The sequence below is a fragment of the Macaca nemestrina genome, chromosome 13 (genome assembly GCF_043159975.1).
Source record: "Macaca nemestrina isolate mMacNem1 chromosome 13, mMacNem.hap1, whole genome shotgun sequence".
Lineage (NCBI taxonomy): Eukaryota > Metazoa > Chordata > Mammalia > Primates > Cercopithecidae > Macaca > Macaca nemestrina.
The window spans coordinates 11,253,692-11,268,054 of NC_092137.1; the positions used below are offsets into that span (position 1 = coordinate 11,253,692).

Below are 14,363 nucleotides of genomic sequence, written 5' to 3' on the forward strand. Positions count from 1 at the left end.
TGGCAAGTCACTTAAGTTCTCCAAGACTCTTTCTTCAAACTGGGGTAGAATCGTCTGCACTTCACAAGGTACAATAAAGACAAATGAGACAGTAGCATGAAATCACTCAGCACAGTGTTAATACCTCGGTCCCTTCACCTGCCAAGCAGACTTTGAAGTCAGAGTCTGAGCTCTGTCCAGCCTCATCACCCACTAGACATGAGAACGCAGACAGCTCTCCATGCCCTCAGAGCCTCAGCTGCTCTGAAAGCCAAGGATGGGATGCCCTTGAGTCCTTTCCTCCTTCCCCAGCTCCTGACCCTGGTCCTCAGGGGTGACGGCGTTCACTGTGGCCCTTGGCATCTGCTCCTCATGTGTCAAGGAATAGGGCCCAGGCACCTCCCCGGGAAATCGCAGAGGCTGCACAGGCCAGATCTGGTAGGACCACGGACACAGTGGCTGGATCAGTACGTTGTTTTTTGTTTGTTTGTTTGTTTTCGAGATGTAGTTTCACTCTTGTTGCCCAGGCCAGAGTGCAGTGGCATAATCTCAGTTCACTGCAACCTCTGCCTCCTGGGTTCAAGCAATTCTGCCTCAGCCTTCCGAGTAGCTGGGATTACAGGCGTCCACCACTGTGCCTGGCTAATTGTTTGTATTCTTAGCAGAGACAGGGTTTCAACATGTTAGCCAGGCTGGTCTCGAACTCCTGACCTCAGGTGATCCACCTGCCTCAGCCTCCCAAAGTGCTGGGATTACAGGCGTGAGCCACTGCGCCTGGCCTATTGGTCTGTTTTCACACTGCTGATAAAGACATACCCGAGACTGGGAAGAAAAAGAGGTTAATTGGACTTACAGTTCCACATGGCTGGGGAGGCCTCAGAATCATGGCGTAAGGTGAAAGGCACTGCTTACATGGCAGTGGCAAGAGAAAACAAGGAAGAAGCAAAAGCAGAAACCCCTGATAAGCCCATCAGATCTCATGAGACTTATTCACTATCACAAGAATAGCACGGGAAAGACTGGCCCCCATGATTCAATTACCTCCTCCTAGGTCCCTCCCACAACACATGGGGATTCTGGGAGATACAATTCAAGTTGAGATTTGGGTGGGGACACAGCCAAACCATATCAGTGGCCAAGGTCTTGGGAGGTTGGGTGTGCACTGAGTCCAAGGGTGACTTCCCACCCCACCATCTGACCTCTCTGAACTTCAGTTTCCTCATCTGCAAAATACAGCCAATAGCACTCTCATCTGTCTGTATTAGTCAAGGTTCTCCAGAGAAACAGAACCAATAGGACAGAGAGAGAGATTTATTCTGAGGAGTTGTTCATGCAATTATGGAGGCTAAGTCCCAAGATGGGCAGTCAGCAAGCTAGAGACCCAGGGGAACCGACAGACAGCTCTGGTCTGAGTTAGAGCCTACGGATCTCCAAACGTTAAGTGCCAGTCTGAAAGCCAGCAGGCTACAGGCCCAAGAAGAATCGATGTTTTAGTCTCAGTCCAAAGGCAGGAAAAGAACAGTGTCCCAGCTCCAGCAGCCAGGCAGGAGGAGCCCTTTCATGCCAGATTTTTTGTTCTATCTGGGTCTTCAAAAGACATCCACATAGACTTCAACTGACTGGATGCAGCCCACGCCCATCAGGGAGGGCCACCTGCCTTGCTTGGCCCACCCGCTCAAATGCGGACCTCACTCAGCAATGCCCTCAGAGACACATCCAGGTAACACTCCACCAAATATGGCACCCTTGGCCCAGTCAAGGTGATGCATAAAATTAACCATCTCACCATGTCATTTGGTTGTTGTCAGGAGTCAATGAAATAAAGCATTTGAATGGTTAAAGAAGTATGCAAGATGTGTACCTATTACCACCGTCATCATTGTAACAGCAGGATATGGGTACATCCGATTCCCAACATTGCTAAAGCCATGACGTGGCGATTGGGATGAGCTAAAGTATGAGAATTGTCTTCTCCATGAGTTGTCAGAAGAACAAACAGTGGCCAGGCATGGTGGCTCACGCCTGTAATCCCAGAACTTTGGGAGGCTGAGGGTGGGAAGATCACTTGCACCCAGGACTTTGAGAACAGCCTGGGCAACAAAGGGAGACCTCATCTCTACAAAAATCAACAAAAGTAACTGGTCATGGTGGTGCACATGTATAGTCCCAGCTACTCGGGAGGCTGAGGTGGGAGGATCACTTGATCCCAGGAAGTTGAGGCTACAGTGAGCCATGTTCATACCACTGCACTCCAGCCTGGGCAACAAAGCTTGAGGCCCTGTCTCAAAAAAAAAAAAAAAAAAAAGGCCGGGCATGGTGGCTCACACCTGTAAATCCAGCACATTGGGAGGCCAAGGCAGGCGGATCATCCGAGGTCAGGAGTTCAAGACCAGCCTAACCAACATGGTGAAACCCTATCTCTATTAAAAATACAAAAATTAGCCAGGCTCGGTGGCGCATGCCTGTAATCCCAGCTACTCGGGAGGCTAAGGCAGGAGAATCACTTGAACCTGGGAGGCAGAGGTTGCAGTAACCAAGATCGAGCCATTGCACTCCAGCCTGGGCAACAGAGCAAAACTCCATCTCAAAAAACAACAACAACAAAGGGGTGAAAGGGCATGGGTCCCTGGTCAGGTCAACACCATCACCTCCCAGAGCACTCGCCTGCCCAGTCCTGGGGCAGAGTGTCCCTGAGTCCTAGTTTAATTGTCCATACCGCTGTGCCTCCTCCACCTCTAATCTAACCTGCTGCCAGACAGCACCTGCATGTCAGCACACCCACATCCCCACTCATCCATGCAAGCTCCTCCCAACTGTCCTCGAGATGAAAGTGCCACTTGTCAAAGGTGCACCAGGTGCCGGCCTCTGAGTGGGTGCTTCATTGCCTCTGTTATTTCATTTAACTATCATGCATCATGACAAATAAATGATGTGAAGAGTCTCTTAGGGAGGGTGCTGTTGAAGAAAACATACTCTGCTGCCCAGGTGACAGGAAGTGAGGACCTGAGAGCAGGTTTAGAGGACCTGAGACAGAGAAGCTGTCTCAAAAGACATGGGCAGGAACTAGGGGTTGAGGGAGCAGAGACAGGACCGACCCTACAGCAAAGGGAGGTGGGAGGCCCAGGCCCGTCCTACCTTCCCAGGACTTAGCTTAATCCCAGAACTCTGGAGGAATTCTGCAGGGGTCTTGAGGTGATGCCTTCCCAAGGGTCTGGTCACCTGGGAAGGTGGCTGCTGGAAGAGCTTCAGAGTCGAGCCCAGGAATCTGCATTTTAACACACTTCCAACATCATGTTTGGGAACCACTGCTCCACCTCTCATGAGGAGGAAACTGAGGCCCGTAAAAGGAAAGAGACTTGGAATGAAGGAACCCCAGACCTGAAGGGCCTCCGAGCTCACCCAGCCCCAGCCCCAGCTCACTCTCAAACAAGATGTATTTGTAGCAGCAGTTTCTGCTCAGTCCCCTCTGTGACAGCGATGTCAAACCTCCCAGAAGTGCGTCTCAGAAACAGCTCACTTCATGGTAGCAGATGAACTCACTCCTGGGCTTTGCTATTCTTCAAAGACTAACAGCCTTAGAAGAAATCATGGCAGGGCTGGCCACAGGCCAGCTGGGAGCTAGGCAGAATCTGACTTTGGCCCTAGCCTCTCTGTGATCTTTTCTGTTGCTGTGGAGGGATTTCCATGAGTCAGAGCCCTGAGTTCAAATGCCAGGTCTGCTGTGTGACCCTGGCAGGTTGCTCACCCTCTCTGAGCCTTCCTTTTCCAACAGGTATGATAGAAATATGACCTACCTTATGGGCTGGTGTGATAAGGAAATGGCTTAACAAACAAATGAGATGCCCGCAACCCCCAAAAGTCCCTTCTTGTCCCCTTTCAACATGTCTCCTCCCCTTCCCCAGTCTCAGAGGCCTGTAGCACCCCCTCCTCCAGCCTTGATTGCTCTCGGGGACTGCTGTGTGGATTGCTTGGATGGTGTGGACTACAATCTTCCGAGCGGCTCCCTCCCCAGGCACTTCCGCATTCCTGATCCGCCTTTTCCCTGAGCTTCCGAAGACTTTCTCCCAGGAAGAAGCACAGCTGAACTAAGCATGAACAACCTCAAGGAGGGGGTGAGCACAGCCCTTCACAGTTTGCAGAGCCTCTGGCCCCACCCTCTCATCCGTCCTCTCAGCACAGGGGCAGGTCAGGGTGATGAAGCAGGAGCCAGTCCCACAGATCTGGGGATGCTCACCCAGCCAGGTACCCACTTCCCACCCTGACCCCCACCAGCCTCCACCTCCCACCACTCTAAGGAGCTCCCGCTGCTCCTTTAGGACGCTGGGGCATCACTCCTCCTTAGGGGCCAGCCTTCCGCCTTGGTGGGTGGGGCAGAGACTGAGGCTGCAGGCACCAGCCTTACCCCTGACGGAGGGGGTGCCCTCAGCCCTGGGCTGTCTCCAGCCTCCCTCCAAGACCCACGAGGTGTACAGAGCTGTAAGTGTTACAGGAAAGGGGTCCCGATCCAGACCCCAGGAGAGGGTTCTTGGATCTCACGCAAGAAAGAATTCAGGGCGAGTCCGTAAAGTGAAATCAAGTTTATTAGGAAAGGAAAGGAATAAAGAATGACTACTCCATAGACAGAACAGCCCCAAGGGCTGCTGGTTGCACATTTTTCTGGTTATTTCTTGATGATATGCTAAACAAGGGGTGGATTATTCATGCCTACCCTTTTTAGACCATATAGGGCAACTTCCTGACAAAGCTGTGGCATTTGTAAACTGTCATGGCGCTGGTGGGAGTGTAGCAGCGAGGATGACCAGAGGTCACTCTCATGCCCATCTAGGTTTTCGTGGGTTTTGACCGGCTTCTTTACTGCAACCTGTTTTATCAGCAAGGTCATTATGACCTGTATCTTGTGCTGACCTCCTATCTCATCCCGTGACTTAGAATGCCTTCACCATCTGGGCATGCAGCCCGGTAGGTCTCAGCCTCATTTTACCCAGCTCCTACTCAAGATGGAGTTGCTCTGGTTTACATGCCTCTGACATAAGCATGTGTGCCCACTTCGACCAAATCCATGAGGGGCACCTGCACCACCTAGCCCTGCCAGCCATTGGCCTGCTCCCACGGTGGGTCCAGAAGCCCCCAGAAGCCCCTGCGCTCTTCCTCTCTTCACCTGCTTCCCACTCACACACGCCCTGTGCTGCAGCCACAGGCACCCCGTCCAGATCCCTCCCCCATCTCCATACCTTCGCCCATGCTGCTCCCCCTGCCTGGCATGCTGGCACCCCCATCCCACCCCCACCCCAACCCAGCCACCTGCAAACTCCTCCAAGTTCAAGCTCAAGCCTTTATCCCTCTAGGAAGCTTCCCTGAGAGGCTCAGACAGAAAAGATGCAGCCAACTTACTATTCAGTGAGCTTACTCTCTCCCTATCAGGGAAATGAGGGAGCCCTGTCACTGAGACCCTACGATCCTGCCCGGCAGAGCTGCCACTCTCCACCCCACTGTGGCACTCACACTGAGGACAGGGTCACACACCTGGTTATTACGACTTCATGTCTATTTAACCATGTGCCAGGCACTGTGCTAGGAGCCTTGCGTGGATCAACTCATCCAATCCTCACCCTCAACCTAGAACTCGGAGGGCACAGAATAGGCACAGCCACAAGGCTGCTGCTGGAAAGGACGACACAGGCAGATGCAGGCCGGGATGGGTGAAAGGGTCTCTCAGGGAAATGAACTGGAGTCGGGTCTGGAAAAGCAGCAGAACGTGCTCCTGGCCCTGCCACACACCTGGGTCCCAGAGCTACATGGAGCTGACTGCCACCCCTGTCTGCAACCCTGGCCTTCCCCGCAGGACGCCTGACAACTTCCTTCCCCTGGCCTGCTGGCTAGAAACCCCTGCAGGCAGATGGCCTTTCTGACTGGCCCTCTCCTGGCTACTGCAGCCTCACCGGAGGGCCAGGCCCAGGCCAGGGCAGCTCCAAAGGTGGGCTCTGGACCGGGGTCTCCCCTGAGCCAGGCAGGGGCTCCCCACGGGAGACAGTGAAAACCATACAGGCTGCGGGTGCAAATTGAGCCTGGGGAAGGAGAGGCTGATCCCGGTGATCAGAGGGGGTGGCACCAGCCTCAGCCATGCAGGTATGAATTCCTTCCCCCAGCCTGAGACCAGTGCCACACCCCCGCCCTCTCTCCCCAGGCTCCCCCATGGATTACCCTGCCTAACACCCCATGCTGGCAACCAGAGGCTGATTCTGCCTGACTGCCCCCAGCTCCTGGAGTGTGCAGCCTGGGTTCCAGAGGGAGGCCATACGGCCCCGTCAGAGACCACCAGGGAAGTATCACAGACCGCAGCCAGCGTGTGAGCTCAGCTGGGAGTTTGCACCAAGCCTGGCTCCAGAATGAGGCCTGACTGACGCAGGCTAGGTCCACCCTGCATGGGCCGGCTGGTGTGGGTAAGTCCTGGGGCTCAGAGAGGGGCTTGGAAGGCCAAATGCAAGGCGGCTGGACCCATTATCGCAGCACATAGCGTCCCCTTGACTTGCTGGGAGAAGCTCGCGCCCTCATAGTTAGCAATTCCATGGCCACTGGAGGCCAGAGTGGGAGCTGGGAGGCTCTGGACACCATAGCCTTGGGCCCCGGCCCTTGCCGGGCTGGTGTTGGCCTGTAAATGCTGCTTCCGCTGTTCAAGCGCTGATGCTCCTCCACGCTCACAGGTCAACAGCTGCTGCCCACCTCCAAGACCCCCGAATGCTGCACGGCAGGTGGCCTCCCGCATCCCTTCTGGGCCCTCCCTGTGGGTTAAGAATGTCACCCCTGCCAGGGCACCTGCCTCCCCAGGCCCACAGCTGGGCTCCTTTCACAGACACCGTATCTGGACAATCCATTTGTTCTGTGTCTGATCAGAAATGGCCATAGCGAACCAGCGTGCGTCTGACCTGAGACACCCGGCTTCTGGGCACCTGGGGATGGTGGAGCCAGGGGAGATGCCGCGGGTCGGAGGGAGGATACAAAGCTCCAGGGTGCCCCCTGCTGCCTCTGGGGCGTTCTGCAGTCATGGCCAACATGGACTTGGACACAACCTGCTCCGATCTTCAGAAATATTATCCACAAGACCTGCTTTCTCCCAAAACGCATTCGGCTGCCCACCCATGGGAGGCTACAGAATAAAGAACATAAAGACATGCTCCAGAATACGTTCCGAATGCTTAAAATTTCCCCAACTCCCATGAATCTAGAGTCTTTGAAATATAGATCATTGAGTGTCTTTTTGATAACTGAAGTAAAACTGTTTATGTGAGATGCTTTTTCTCTGTAAATAACAACTCAAGAAGAGACCAGGAACTATAGTCAGAAGGGATTCTGGTCCTGGGGGTCCATTTCTTGCCTGTGTGGTCTAGGTGGGTCGTGGTCTTCCAGTTTCTGCCCCTAAATCCATATGTGATCAGCTCCACCTCATGAGGCTGTCACAATATTTCACAAGGGAAATGCACGAAAGCACACTTTTAAAGCAGTGTACCAGTTGCTGTTTTTAATGTCATTATCCATCAGGGAATTTTTAACTTATCTCCCAGAGGCTTGACTGGATTGAAAATGTAAGGTCTATTTAATGAAAATTATCAAGGAAGTTCCTGGGGAAAAAAAACTTAGGCGTAGTCAAGTATTAGTCAAGCCCCAGCTCTGCAGTTCAAATAAAGCACAGAATTTAGAAGTCGTATGCGTGAATTCCATGCCAGGCCTGCCACTTATTGCCTGTGTCCCTGCACAAGACACTCAGCCTACCTTTGTTTTCTCATCCATAAAATGGAGCTAATACTGTTCACCGAATGAGATGAGGTGAGGACTGGAAATAATGCCTGATGTACAGTGGGGGCTGAATACAAGGTTGGTTCTTTTTTTTTTTTTTTTTTGAGATGGAGTCTCACTCTGTCACTCAGCCTGGAGTGCACTGGTGTGATCTCAGCTCACTTCAACCTCCACCTCCCTGTTTCAAGTGATTCTCCTGCCTCAGCCTCCCAAGTAGCTGGGATCACAGGCTCGTGCCACCACGCCTGGCTAACTTTTGTATTTTTAGTAGAGCTGTGTTTTTGCCATGTTGGCCAGGCTGGTCTGGAACTCCTGATCTCAGGTTATCTACTTGCCTCAGCCTCCCAAAGGGCTGGAATTACAGGCGTGACCCACCACGCCTGGCCATACAAGGTCGGTTTCATCCCTGAGTAGATCCCAGAAGGAATTCAAATCTGTATCATCTGTCATTGGTTGAATTGTGCTTCTTGAAATTTGCATTGAAGTCCTAATCCCCAGACCCCAGAAGGTGACCTTATTTGGAAGCAGGGTCACTGTCCATGTGAGGAGTTCAGATGAGGTCATACTGGAGTAGGGTGGGCTGAGATCCAGTATGAATGTGACCTCACAAAAAAGGAGAAATTGAAACAGAGACACACGAAGAAACAACACCATGTGAAGATGAAGGTAGAGATTAGGGTGATGCTCCTACACACCAAGGAACTTGAAGATTGCCAGGAAGGCCCCAAAAGCAAGGTAAGGGGCCTGGCACAGGTTCTCCCTCACTGCCTCAGAAGGAATGAACCCCACCAACCCCTCTTCTCAGACCTCTAACCTCCAGCACTGTGAGATGCTACATTTCCCTTGTTTAGCCACCCAGTTCGTGGCATTGCGTTAGGGCAGCTGTGGCAAACTAATACATAATCCGAGAAAGACTGTCACACATTTACTATCTTTACTGCTGAATAATCCTTACCAATGGGCCCAGGCCGGGCATAGTGGCTGACGCCTATAACCCCAGTACTTTTGGTGGCCGAGGAGGGTGGATCACTTGAGCCCAGGAGTTTGAGACCAGCCTGGGTAACATAGTGAGACCCCATTACCACAGCAGAATAAATAAAATTAGCTGGGTGTGATGGCACACACCTGTGGTCCCAGTTACTCAGGGCACTGAGGTGGGAAAATCACAGGACACGGGAGGCTATAGTCAGTCGTGATGGCACCACTCCACTCCAGCCTGGACAACAGAGGGAGAGCCTGTCTCAAAAAAAAAAAAAAAAAAAAAGCCCAGGAAGGTAGGGTCGGAGCCTAGACAGACTAGAACCCAGTTCTCTGGATTCTTAATTCTGTGTTCTTTCCACTACCCCTGACAGTCATGTCTTAGGCGTTAACATGATTGACCAGGTGCAGTGGCTCACACCTATAATTCTAGCACTCTGGGAAGCCAAGGCAGGCAGATTGCTTGAGCCCAAGAGTTTGAGACTAGCCTGGGCAACACGGTGAGACTCTGTCTCTACAAGAAAATGCGAAAACTACCCAGGCATGGTGACGCATGCCTGTAGTCCCAGCTACTCGGGAGGCTGAGGTGGGAGGATTGCCGAGCCCAGGAGTTGGAGGCTACAGGGAGCCATGCTCACACCACTGCATTCCGGCCTACTCCCTAAAGATATGCAGTAGACACAGGAGGAAGCACGTCTGTTCAGATTTTTTCCATGCATTCAACTCATAATAACAACACCAGAATCAGACCACATATACCACTTTGCAACACGTTTTGTTATTGTTTTATCATGTTTGTTTTGCTTGACATTATATAGACGACATCTTTACAAGTAATAAGTATAGTAAAGATACACAAGTAACATAACCCATCACCTATTGATGAATTTTTTTTTTTTTTTTTTTTTTGAGATGGAGTCTTGCTGTTGCCCAGGCTAGAGTGCAGTGGCGTGATCTCAGCTCACTGTAACCTCCGCCTCCAGGGTTCAAGCAATTCTCCTGCCTCAGCCTCCCGAGTAGCTGGGACTACAGGCATGCACCACTACGCTCGGCTAATTTTCTGTACTTTTAGTAGAGATGGGGTTTCACCATGTTGGCCAGGCTGGTCTCGAACTCCTGACCTCAGATAATCCACCCGCCTCAGCTTCCCAAAGTACTGGGATCACAGGCATGAGCCACTGCACCTGGCCCTTGATGGACATTTAGATTGTTTCCCCTTTTTTTTTTTTTTTTTTTTTACTAACACAAATAATACCGCAGAAAATAGTCTCAAGTAACTTTGCACATTTGTATCTTTTTTGTGTGTGTGTAGAATAAATGCCTAAACATGCCAAATCTGTTTGTGATGGTTTTAAATAACCTCTGCAAATTATTTGATCCTTCTCCCATTAAAAGTGGAGTTTAATTCTCCTCCCTTTGAATATGGGCCAGTATTTGTACTTGTTTCTAATAAACAGAACGTGGTAGAAGTGGCACAGGGTGGCTTCTGTGGTTAGGATAGAAAAGGTGACACAGCTTCCACCTGGCTCCCTCTTTGTCAGTTCCTCATCCTTGAAACACAGCCACTTCACATTGGAGAGAAGCCCAAGCCACACGGAGGGGCCCCAGCTGGCCGCCAGACCCACCTGAGGTCACAGCCGACAGCTGGCATCAACCTCCAGCCTTGACAGTGAATGAACCTTCGGATGGCCCAGTCCCGTCTCATTATTTTATACCGAAATGATTTACCCTCAAAAGAAAAATGAAAGAAATACAAATTATAGCAATGTCATCTTTAGCAAGGACTGCTTGCAAGGTTGGCCCTTGGTTGGTATCTGGGAAATTGACTTGGCGAGTGTTCCCACCCTTCCCTGATAAGAACAGCTCACTGCCCCTAAACCGTGTAAACACTGTGGTTTATGTCTTCGTACTGGGAGTCCAGAATTTCGGTACATGCTAGGCAGAGGGTGCCTTTGTGACTAGCCTGCAGTAAAATCCTCGGTGCCAAATCTCTAGTGAGTGTCCCTGACAGATGACATTCCACATGTGTTGTCCCAACACACTGCTGGGGGAAGTGAGTGCGTCCAGCGTGTGACAGGGTCTTGGACCCTCACACTCCCTTTCCTCTGGACTTGACCCACGTGCCTTTTTCCTTTGCTGATTTTGCTTCATGTCCTGTTGTCGTAATACATCACAGCCTTGAGTATCACTGTATGCTGAGTCCTGCGAGTTTTCCTAGCCAATCGTCAAACCCAGGGTGGTCTCAGAGACCCCAACACGCCATGGCAACAAGACTACAGGGAAGCCGGCGCTTCCTGTATGTGTACACATTGCTGGTGGTACCTGCATGGACACCATGAGAGCAACACAGCCTGTCTGTTGAAAGCCACTCAACGTCCACTTCCTCTGACTCAGTAATCCCATCGGGGAATGTGTCCTGTGGCAACAATTCCACAGCAGGAAGCAGAGGCTTGAAGACCCTTATCACAGCTGGTGCTAAACCTGAACAAAATCTAAATGTCCAAGAAGAGAAAAATTTAGTTAAACACATTATGGTGCATCAACTCTAAGAAACTGGCTACAATGAGATGTGTAAAGCTTATAAAGCACCTGTGGTCCCAGCTACTTGGGAGGCTGAGATGGATCCCCTGAGCCCAGGGAGATGGAGGCTGCAATGAGCTATGACCATGTCTGGGTGACAAAGTTAAGACCCTGTCTCAAAAAAGAAAAAAAAATTGTAAAGAGAAACATGAAAAGATGTTGCTGATACATTAAAAACAATTTTTTTGGCCAGGCATGATGACTCACGCCTGTAATCCCAGCACTTTGGGAGGCCAAGTTGGGCAGATCACTTGAGTCAAGAGTTCAAGACAAGCCTGGCCAACATGGCGAAACCCCGTCTCTACTAAAAATGCAAAAATTAGTCTAACATGGTGGCGCACGTCTATAATCCCAGCTACTCAGGAGGCTGAGACGGGAGAATCACTTGATCCCAGGAGGTGGAGGTTGTAGTGAACAGAGATCGTGTCCCACTGCACTCCAGCCTGGGTGATAGAACGAGACTCTGCCTCTAAATAAATAAATAAATAAACAAACAAACAAACAAACAATTTTAAGCTGAGTACAAAATGGTGGGCACATTGACAGCAACTGTAGAACCAACAGTTAGACCCAAAGCGGCTACTTATAAGTGAAAACGGTTGGGGCTACAAGAGGAAGGCCGGAGCAGATTTTTCCATAGATAAATTGGGCCTTCCTTTAATGTTGCTGTTCTGATGAACCGGGAGCTTTCTGGGGACTTGGCGGGAGCAGCTGACAAGGCAAGAATTGTGGCGCTGGATGCTTCCTCTGCGGTCACCGCCTGGTATGACGCCTCCAAGGTGTGTGCGCGCGGGAAGGAGAGAGAGGGTAGTAAAGCCAACTTTTCATCCAAAAAGCAGAGGCTTCGGGGACAAAAGGGACAGAAAATATCCCCTGCAAATTAAAAAATGCAGACACGCATTTCCCCTGCCTTCACCTCCCACGGATCCGCCCCTTCAGCTCTCTCCTGCGGGCTCCCAAGCTCCGGGGCCCCTGGGCTCTGGCGCCCGCGGAGCTGGACGGAGCTCGGGACCCTCCCTCGCTCCCCGACCCGGGAAGGGGCGGGGCCGACAGGAAGTAGGCGGGGCTGGTTCGCAGGGCGGAGCCTCGTCGCGCTCTGTGAATCGCAGGTGTCCTTGCTCCCGGGCTGGTGGGGCCACCCTGTGGCTGCCTGGGCTGGAACGTTCTCCTCGCCCAGCTGAAGGCCCTGAACTTGCTAAGCCTTTTAGGGTTGAGGAAAACCCATTCAAAGACAACTCCAGCAACCTCCCAAAGGCAGGGATTCTTGTGCTCCCCTGGTAAGTCTCATGTAAAGTTAGACCACAAAATGTGGGCTGTGCCCTGAGCCCTCGCTCAAGGGCACAGAGCAAGTCACTGGCAGAGCAGGGACTGGAACCCGGTGTCCTGATCCCCAGGTGAGGCCAGCCTTAGAGCTGCGGGAGGGGCAGGGCGGCGTGGGTCCTCCCAGGCTGGGGCTCACTGAGGCGCACCCAGAGTGAATTTGGATGTTTTTCCAGGGATAAGGACATGTGAAAAGAGACTGGCAGTGACTGACCTGGACTGGCAGGTGAGGTGTTTTTTTTCCCCTCAACATTTTATTTTGAAGTTTTTCAGACACCCAGCATATGCCCACCCATATGCCCACCACCTAGATTCTACAGTTACGTTGTATTGTATTTGTTTTGTCACCCATCAGTCCAGCCCTCTATCAACTCTCGGTCTGAAATGGTTTTTAAATTATATTTTAATTTTTAAGAACCAATCTCCAGCCGGGCGCCATGGCTCACACCTGTGATCCCAGCGCTTTGGGAAGCCAAGGTGGGTGGATCACCTGAGGTCAGGAGTTCGAGACCAGCCTGGCCAACATGGTGAAACCCTGTCTCTACTAGAAATACGAAAGAAATTAGCTGGGTGTGGCAGTGCACACCTGTTTTCCCAGCTACTCGGGAAGCTGAGGCAGGAGAATCGCTTGAACCTGGGAGGCAGAGATTGCAGTGAGCCAAGATCACACCACTGCACTCCAGCCCCGGTAACAGAGTGAGACTCCGTCTAAAAAAAAAAAACTCAGTGGAGATATTTAGCCTCTACATACATCAGGAACTCGATCAGTCGTGATGGTTTGTCGCAGATGCCCTTGCTGGCCTTTTTTGTCCTGGTCCCTGTGTCTAGAGCCTGTGGCCAGGGCTGGAGGTATCTGAGCAAACTGCATGGCTGTTCCCAGCTGCTCAGGGCTACAGCCTGCAGTCAGCCTGACAAAGCCTCCCAGGACACATTGTCCTCTCTAAAGACACTCACGGGATGTCTTTAGAACCCAGCTTCTGGGGGTTCAGGGAAGTCAGAGCCGTGGCTCCTTGGGCATGGCAGGAACCTGTCGTCGCGGTGCAGGGAGCACAGACACCTCCATGGGAGCAGCACACAGCGGCCCACCCTGCCACGCTCCTGCTGCGCTCATCTTTACCAGGAAAATTTAAGTCACTAGATGCCAGCCTGTGTCATCCCAGCTCTGAGGGGAGGGACAGAGGAGAGACAGAGTCCCAGGCTTGCAGCTCTGATTTTAGACTAATGTTTTCCCAAAAGGTCACACCCCTCAGCTCCATCCTCACGCAAGTGTGGGAAGACAAAGCTGGCAGCTCTTTGTGGCCTGGCTCTCAGCCCTGTCTTCTCCACGCCAGCCCTCCACCTGAGCCCGGTAGGGGCTTCATTGCCATTGCTTACCCACACCATGGCAATGGCGACCTCACCTGTTTCTTACCCCTTTCCTGATGGTTCTGTTCCCTGCAGTTCCGTTGGGGCTCACAGCCCATCAGTATCTCCCCACTGGGTACAGGATACAGTGGAAAACACCCCGGGGCCTGCCCCCATGTGCCCTGCCACCCCTGTCCTTGTCTCCTCCCCCACATCTCCCAAAATGCCAGGCTCTCTCTTGCATCCAAGCTTTTGTGGTCACCCCAGTTTTTCTACCTGGCAAGTCCTTTCACCTGTGAAGTCCCAACTCCTTGCTGCCTCCCTCACAGAAGCAGAATCCAGCAGGGGCACACAGGACTGGCCACAGTGCC

General features: G+C 51.9%; 1 pseudogene; it reads right to left on the bottom strand.

Moving 5' to 3' along the window:
• Positions 1-234: 234 nt before the first annotated feature.
• Positions 235-11,151, bottom strand: LOC105486484 (putative uncharacterized protein FLJ33534; annotated as a pseudogene).
• Positions 11,152-14,363: the final 3,212 nt, after the last annotated feature.